The 9,128-nt window shown below is 39.8% G+C and overlaps 1 pseudogene; it reads left to right on the top strand.

Annotated features, from left to right (window-relative positions):
- The first annotated feature begins 4,799 nt into the window (after positions 1-4,799).
- LOC129669934 (olfactory receptor 2A1/2A42-like) lies at positions 4,800-5,380 on the top strand (annotated as a pseudogene).
- Positions 5,381-9,128: the final 3,748 nt, after the last annotated feature.

Below are 9,128 nucleotides of genomic sequence, written 5' to 3'. Positions count from 1 at the left end.
GATAGATAGATAGATAGATAGATAGATAGATAGATAGATAGATAGATAGATAGATAGACAGACAGACAGACAGACAGACAGCTTCTGGAGAGCGGTTAAGAGCACTGACTGCTCTTCCAGAGGACCTGAGTTCAGTTCCCCACACCCAAATGGAAGATCACAACTCTGTAACTCCAGGATTTAACACCCCCAACAGACATACATTTTGGCAAACCACAAATCCACATAAAATAATAATGAATAAATTATTGTTGAATATGAGACACTTTGGCAACCACAAAAAAAATTTATTCCATCCTAACATGAAATCAGCCTATCAAACATTTACAAAAAAAAAGAGAAATAAGGATATTGTTTAGGTTGTTTTCACATCAGTGAAATCTGGCCATTTCTTTCCTCAAATAAAACAGAGATGTTTGTTGTTGTTTGAAAGGAAAGCATATTTTAGCCCAAAACTTGCTTATGGCAGATTTTATTAGTCAGGATCTGGTCAATATACTTTAGACTCAGCTGTAGATGTGCTCTTTGCAGGCATCATGCTATGCCAAAGTACAAGAGGACAAGGCACACACTATAGTCTATAAATACAGCTAAAATTCAAAACATGATTAAAAAAGCACAGCATTCCTTTAATATTTTTCTTTTAGATAAGGATATCTGTTCAAGAAAAGGAGCTATTAACTGATGGTTGAAAAATACGAAATTACAGCAAGAAGAACTAGTCAGATATCTTATTGGTAAGGCTATTGGTAACCAGTCACCAAACCCATCTCTGCAGCCTACAGACATTGATCCACTAAGTAGCTAGGATCCTGTGTTTCCTAGTTCCCTGGTTCCCTGGTTCCTTTGCTCACTCCCTAAGACCATTTTGCACAGACTGATAAATGCTGCCTTCAAGCTTGATGGTTACTCTCTTCCTCCACCTCCTTCTTCTCTCCTTCCTCCTCCTCCATTTTTTTTTCTCTTCCACTTATACATATCTCATGAAACCAACCACATTTGGGCTAACGTATTTGACCAAATCTTTCTGCCCTGCTACTGAGAGACTATGGACTTAGAGAAGTTCCTACACTTTCCAGTCCCATCTTTCCCTATGTTGTCTTGTTCCCACCTCTGAATTGTTGTGTATGGATTTTCTAAGCCTCTCTCTCTCTCCCTGTCTCTCTCTGTCTCTGTCTCTCTCTGTCTCTGTCTCTCTCTCTCTCTCAATACAATCCTATCTCTCCTAGTAATTTCTTCAGGGAACATTTTTTTATTTTTCTTTATTAATTACACTTTACTCACTTTGTATCCTCCCCCCCCCCGTGGTTCCCTCCTCCCGTCCCAATCCCTCCCTTCCTCCATCCTCTGCATGCATGCCCCTCCCCAAGTCCACTGATAGGGGAGGACTTCTTTTCCTTCCTTCTGATCCTAGTCAATTAGGTCTCATCAGGAGTGGCTGCCTTGTCCTCTTCTGTGGCCTGGTAATGCTGCTTCCTCCTCAAGGGGAGGTAATTAAAGAGCAGGCCAATCAGTTCATGTCAGGGAACAATTTTTAACATCACCCTGTATAAAGATAATAGTTAAACTAGGACATGGAATGAAGTCAGCATTCTTCCTCACACTGAGAAAGGTAGTTAAACCTTAAGTTATTTTGAGGTTATAACTGCTCTGATACATGCTAGCACTCCAAACTATATTGAACATCAACAAAATTTCTTGGGGAAATTCTGACCAAAAAGCCAAGGTCCTCAACTTAGCATATAACCAATGTAAAGACAATTTTATCACTAATTTGACAATGGAGCTATTTGTCAAATGACAGATAAAGTGAATTGTCAACTTATGAATATTTTCCACTGCCTACTTGTAAGGAATATGAGCATTCTGGTTCTTTTTTCTTTTTGGAACTCACTCTTATACCAGGCTGGCCTCAAACTCAGAGATGGTCTGCCTCTGCCTCCCAAGTGCTGGTATTAAAGTTTGCACCACCATGCTGGCTAAACAATATGAACATTCTTGATGATGAAGTCAGCTGCTGCTTACTTTGCAAAGTACTGTGTTATGAATTTCAGATATGAGGGGTGTCTTGAGTATAAAGGATTGAATTAACAATAAAAATAGGATCCTAGTTTATTTTCATTTTAGGCTTTTTTATTAAAAAGAAACGTAGAAGAGACGATCTGATCAGATGATGCATAGAAATTGTTTTCTGTGAGTATTTGCACATAAACTTCTGCCATGCTCGGCTTCCAAATCTTAGGGAACTTACATACACATTTTTTGGCTTGTACATACAGCTGATGAATTACAAAATGGCTTCATTTTACATGAGTTCCAATAAAAAGATTCCTGTGGTAAATTAATGATTCTGTCAATCATTTTGTGAACCAGTTGCTAAATACCAAATGTTAGTTTGCTATTTTTTCAAGATAATAGTACACATTTTATACAGATATGTATTATTTATATATCTAAAGACACATAATTAACACAAGCCATTACTATTAGATATTGCTCTTACAAAACCTTTTCTTCTTAGTACCTCACAACACTCCAGTTGGATTCAAGTATCTAAACATTAAACTGCATTCCATAAATAAATGCCAATATTATTCCTGTACGTCAAAAACAAGACTAACAATAAAAAGTTGCTGTTCTACAATTTCCTTTAGGTAAAGTTATGAAATCGTTCTCTAGTTAGTTAGTATGTAAATATTCGTAGCAGCAATCATAAATTTTACCAAAGCAATTCAAGGTCCTTTCTTTTTTTTCTGGTGTTATTCTCATTTTGACAGCTCTTTTTGAGGTTCAGCAAATCCCCTACAGATTTTTAAATAAAAAGCCCTGAATGATCAGGGCTTCATGGTTATTTTATTAGTGTGAATTTGATAGTTCTTGACCATCTCATGATCAATGTTTCCAGGTAAAGAACAATTGATGACATGTTTCTCTTCTAAAAGTGAATTTTAGACTGGTTACTGTGCTTGTAGGTAATTTGTTTTTTATAAGTATATATTTATTTACTCTTAATTAATTAGGTTCCTATGGGAGAATATTAATAGTATTCCAAGCCTAAGACAAGTAAACAGTAGTTGTTTCTAATACATCTGTGGATGTCAGAATCATGTTACTATGTCAAAATATTGATACCTCTCTTAGAAATAGTTGTGTTGGGGCTGGAGAGATGGCTCAGAGGTTAAGAGCACTGGCTGCTCTTCCAAAGGTTCTGAGTTCAATTCCCAGCAACCACATGGTGGCTCATAACTATCTATTACAAGATCTGGTGCCCTCTTCTAGTATGTAGGTGTGCAGAACATTGTGTACGTAATAAATAAATAAATCTTTTTTACTTTTTATTTATTACAGTTTATTCACTTTGTATCCCAAATGTAGCCCCCTCCCTTATCCCCTCTCAATCCTGCCCTCCCTCCCTCTTCTCTTCCCATGCCCCTCCCCAAGTCCACTGAGGGGGAGGTCTGCCTCCCCTTCCTCTGACCCTAGCCTATCAGGTCTCCTCAGGACTGGCTGCATTGTCTTCCTTTGTGGCCTGGTAAGGCTGCTCCACCCTCAGGGGGAGGTGATCAAAGAGCCAGCCATTGAATTCATGTCAAAGACAGCCCCTGATCCCCTTACTAGAGAACCCACTTAGAGACTGAGCTGCCATGGGCTTACATCTGTGCAGGGATTCTATGTTATCTCCATGAATGGTCTTTGGTTGGAGTATCAGTCTTAGAAAAGACCCCTGGGCACAGATTTCTCGGTTCTATTGCTCTCCTTGTGGAACTCCTGTCCCCTCCAGGTCTTTCTATCTCCTCCTTCTTTCCCCCTGCAACCTGCCCAAAGTTTGGCAAAGAGTCTCAGCATCTGCTTTAATACCCTGCTGGGTAGACTCTTTCAGAGGTCTTATGTGGTAGGCTCCTGTCCTGTTCCCTGTTTCTTCCTCTTCCGATGCCCATCTCATTTGCCTTTCTGAATGAGGATTGATCATTTTACCCAGAGTCCTCCTTCTTGATTAGCTTCTTTAGGTGTATAGATTTTAGTATGTTTATCCTATATTATATGTCTAATATCCACTTATAATTGAGTATATACCATGTGTGTGTTTCTGCTTCTAGACACCTCATTCAGGATGATCTTTTCTAGTTCCTACCATTTGCCTGCAATTTTCATGATTTCCTTGATTTTTATTGCTGGAGTAATATTCCGTTGTGTAGATGTACCACAATTTCTGTATCCATTCCTCAACTGAGGGATATCTGGGTTGTTTCCAGGTACTGGCTATTACAAATAAAGTTGCTACAAACATGGTTAAGGAAATGTCCTTCTTGTGTATTTGAGCATCTTTTGGATATATGCCTGGGAGTGGTATAGCTGGTGTCCTCTTCTAGTGTGCAGGTGTACATGCAGACAGAACATTGTGTACATAATAAATAAATAAATCTTTTAAAAAAAGAAATATTTAGGTTGTAGTTCTCTGTGTCTCTATTCAATAGTGAAATGAAGAAAAATCAAACAATGGTCACAGAGTTTGTCCTGCTTGGAGTCTGCCTTGGTCCAAAGATTCACTGAGTTCTTTTTCCATCTTTTTTCTCTTCTGTGAATTCATCTAAGAATGGGGTCATCCTTGCAATAATCGGTCAAGACTCGAGACTCCACAACACATGTACTTCTTCCTCTCCCACTTTATGCCTATGATACAGTGCCCTAGATGCTAGTAAACCTCCCAGATCTAGCCGAGCCTATTTGCTTTGCCAGGTACATAACACAGACCTTTCCTTTTTGGGACATTCATACACAGAATGACCCTCCTAGTAGAAATGGCCTATGACTGGTATGTGTCCATCTACCACCCACTCCAATATCTTCCATCATGGACTGAAAACAATGTGCTACTCTGGTCATCACAGCTGGGCATGTGGCTCCTTCCTTGGCATGGGGTATATGAGCTGGTCTAGAGGCTGCCCACCTGGGGTTCAAATGAAACCAATCAATTCTTCTGTGAAATCCTGTCTGTCCTAAAGCTGGCCTGTGTTAATACAACACTCAACAAAATAGTCTTCTTTGCTGCTTCAGTGTTCATGTTAGTGGGGTATTTATGCTTGGTGCTGGTCTCTAACAGACACATGCTGATGTCTGTGAAGAGGATTCAGTCATGGGAGAATCTCAGAAAAGCCTGCTTCACCTGTTCTTTCCACCTATGTGTGGTCAGGCTCTTCTTCAGCAGCACCATCCTTATGTACATGGCTCACAAGTCCCAGCACCCTGAGGAGAAGCAGAAGATCCTGTGCTTGTTTTATAGTTTTTTCAGCTCATGCTGGACCCCCTGAGCTACAGCCTGAGGAATACTGAAGTCAAGGATGCTCTCAAGAGGGCACTGTGCAAAGAAAGTCATTTCTAGTTGGTGTGATATTTGAACCACAAGTCTTGGTAGTTTCCTCTAATGTTAGCCTCCAGTTGTTACCTAAATAGAGAAACATTCATATGGTCTTTATCTGATGGTAACCTCACATCCTCCTTCTGAAAGTGAAGGGGGAAAAAAATCTAGATGAGTTTCATCCTAGATGTAAGGTTTTATCAGATTTAACTAATTTCCATTTGATTGATTAAAGAATTACATAATGTTTTAAATCATTTTTCTAGGCCTAAAAAATTACATGCCATCATACCTTTAAGGTACTTAGATAACTTTGTAGATTGCACAGGATTTTGAAGCAAAAACAAGTTATACCCAGGTACAGTGATCCTGAAAGCCCATTACACACTCAGGGATATCTAGTTATTTGCACTTTGTGAGACCAAGAACTTATTGATGCACATTAGGATGTTAACTTGTTTGCTGAGCAAAGGAACAGAATTAAAACAAAAACTATAGGAGAAAGAAGAAGACAAAAAAAAAAAAAGCTATGGACACTGAAGTCAACGCAGCTTCATTCCTAGAGTGTGGATTCAGCTGGATCTTGGTAGCCAGCGAATGTAAAGGGTAAATGTGAGTATTGTCTCCTTGAATAAGATGAGAGTGAAAATCAGGATAAACTGTTTGGGTAGTGTAGTATTCCTCTGTGACTGTACTGTGACAAACTGTGATTTATATCTGTGTGCAGACTTTTCTGTGCACGGTTTCCCAGCAACTTTCCATCTGCCCTCCTAACCAGGTTTGTGCCACTGCTCCCCAATATCATCTCACCTTCCATGTGAAGTTTTGCCAGACAGAGTTGATACCTAGCTGGTTCTGCAAGGGTAGAATTCAGTCCCCAAACATTTTACGTGGTTTCTCAGTGAGTTATCCATAAATCATTTTTGTATATGCACATGTATTCTTGTGTTTGCTTATGACTGCTCCTACATAGACATATATGTGTGTAGTCATGTGTACACATGTGTGTGCGTATCTATGTGGGTGTATTCAACAATCTGAGTGCGTAGGCCAGAGGTCAACTTGTGTATCTTCTTCTATTGATCATTCCTTTAGTTTTTGGTGCAGGATCTCTTTACTAAAGCTGGTGCTTGCTGCCTTGGCCAGGCTGGCTAGCCAGCAAGCCCCCAGGATCCACCTAACTCTACCTCTGCCACACTAGGGTTGGGTGTGTGTGTCCATGCCTGGTTTTCAGGTGGTCACTGAGGATCCGAACTCAAGTGCTCATGCTCGTGTAGCAAGCACTTAATGCGCAGAGCGTATCTCCAGTCCCTAAAATTATTTTATAGTCTGCTTTGAGATATGATGTGTCTTCATGCTTCCAGTCTTTCTCAATGTCATCAAGAAGGCAAATATTAAAAGTATTTTAATGTGTTTTTTTCATTCAGATATGTAGACTCTGTCAAAGATTAGAGAAAGGCGTGTGTTTTTCCCCATTCTTGTGTTCACACATCCAACATTTCATCACTAATCTTGGATATGTGAGGACTTTCCCACAAATCCAGCAATCTTTTCTCTGATGAGCACCAGCTGCATGTCCTCCATCTGAACTCTAACAACTACCTCAAACTAGATAATGTCAGATCTCATGAGTTAATGGCTCTTTCTCACTGGGCTTCCCTGCTTCAGTTGGCAATAGCACACTTCGTTTGTGACCTATGCTTCTGATTGATTGTGCATAATCCAGGATTCCAATTTCGTATCCACTACACCCTCAGGAGTTACTCAAGAGTTCTCCTGATTATATCCCTGTTGGGAAAACATGACCCACACTAAATATAAAAGGGCAGTGTAAATGGAGCCTCGTGTGGGTAGTTGTGACCAACCACAGCTGCATGCAGTAAAGAGGAGCACTTATCTTTGTCCTGTGTTCCAGTTAAAGTAACACTGGCAGCAGAGAAAAATAAACGCTATTACAAACGCTGCCTCCTTTATTCCCAGGATAAACATTCCACATAAGCACCTGCCATTTGAAAGCAAAATCATTCAGGACACACAGTTCAGAACTGCACTAATACTCTCTACCCAGAATGCTTCTGCTACCCTGAAGATACAGCCTCCCGCATCTCAGTTGTTCCTACCACAGTGTGAAACAGCCCCTTTACAAATATCTCTGATGCTGTTTTACCTGGAACACTGATCACACCCTCCTTTTTTAGCTAGCTTTTATGTGTATTGCTCTCAGTTAAACAGTGTGACTAAATTCTCGAAGTACTTGAAGCATAAGAGTTTCAAATGTCCATTAAAAGTAAATAATACTAGCATATAATACAAATGTTTTTATTTCAATTAATACAGACTGCACAGTTGGCTTTGTCTATTTGCTTACATAGCCTTTTTGTTCTTTAAAATAGTAAGTACTAACCGGAAGTTGAGGAGCTACTTCCTTCAAATGAGTAAGACTTAGGAAGCAAATTAAATTTATGAAGCTCAGGAAAAAAAAAAAAAATTCACAAGTCTCAAGATGGTCCTGAAATTTACAAAATACATAAAGCTCCTCTCCAGAATTACACAAGCAATAACAACTACTATAGAACGAGTCTTACTATCTACCCACACTACCTGCAAGTCGCGTGGGCGGTTACAGAAACATAGCTTCATTGAATCCTCACCCATATTGAGGTAGGACTTTCAGACATGAAGCTGCCTATTAGAAACTCTCCAAAATTCCTGGGTTCGTTAAATTAGACTTGGGTGTGTCTGTTTTGTTGGTCCATCATCTGTGCCCTATCTGGGGTAAATGGATATTTTTCTGCATCTTCTTGTGAAATTCAACACAAGATAAAAGCTGTTTCAGTTTACATTCAACAAAACGTAGACAGTTTGAGTGATGGTGATAGCTCCTGATGTTACGTTTTTAACAAAATTTGTTAAGTGTTAGTTTTTGCTGTATTCCCAAATGTAAAGCTTAATTAATCCCCTAATTTTTCAGGTTTATGTCATGAGATGTTTTGATCATATAGAAATATTTTCTATAAGACTCTGTTCATACAGATTTTCAGGCTACTTCTCCACAGAGACAATTTTCTGATTTTTGTGGTTAAACATAATGCAAACATTTAAAAACATATTTTTCCTTGTAGACCTCCTGTCATCTCCAAATCTTACTATTATTTCCCACTTCTTTCATAAGATTCCCTGCATTCTGCCCAAAGTTTGGCCATAAGTCTCAACATCTGCTTTGATAGTCTGCAGGGCAGAGCCTTTCAGAGGCCCTCTGTGGGAGGCTCCTAACTTGTTTTCTGTTTTCTTCTTCTTTGAGCACAGGGGTCTTTCCTGAGACTCATACTCCAACCAAGTACCATGCATGGAGATAACCTAGAACCCCTGCACAGATGGGCAGTTCAGTGTTCAAGTGGGTTCCATAGTAATGGGAACAGAGACTGCTTCTTTTTTTTTTAATTTTATTTTTTTCTTATCAGTTATATTTTATTAACTCTGTGTCCCAGCCGTGTCCTGCTCCCTCATTCCCTCCCAGTCCCTCCCTCCCTCATCTCCACCGTGCCCCTTGCCAAGTCCACTGATAGGGGATACCTCCTCCCCATTCATCTGATCCTGTTTTATCAGGTATCTTCAGGACTGGCTGCAAAGCTCTCCTCCGTGGCCTAACAGGACTGCTCCTCCCTTGGGCGGTGGGAAGGCCAAAGAGCCAGTCATTGAGTTCCTGTTAGAAACAGTCCTTGTTCCCCTCACTATGGGAAACCAATGGGTTACTGAGCTACCACAGGCTACA

The sequence above is a fragment of the Psammomys obesus genome, unplaced genomic scaffold, assembly GCF_907164565.1.
Source record: "Psammomys obesus unplaced genomic scaffold, mPsaObe1.curated_primary_1811, whole genome shotgun sequence".
Classification (NCBI taxonomy): domain Eukaryota; kingdom Metazoa; phylum Chordata; class Mammalia; order Rodentia; family Muridae; genus Psammomys; species Psammomys obesus.
This window is presented reverse-complemented; position numbering and strand designations above follow the sequence as displayed.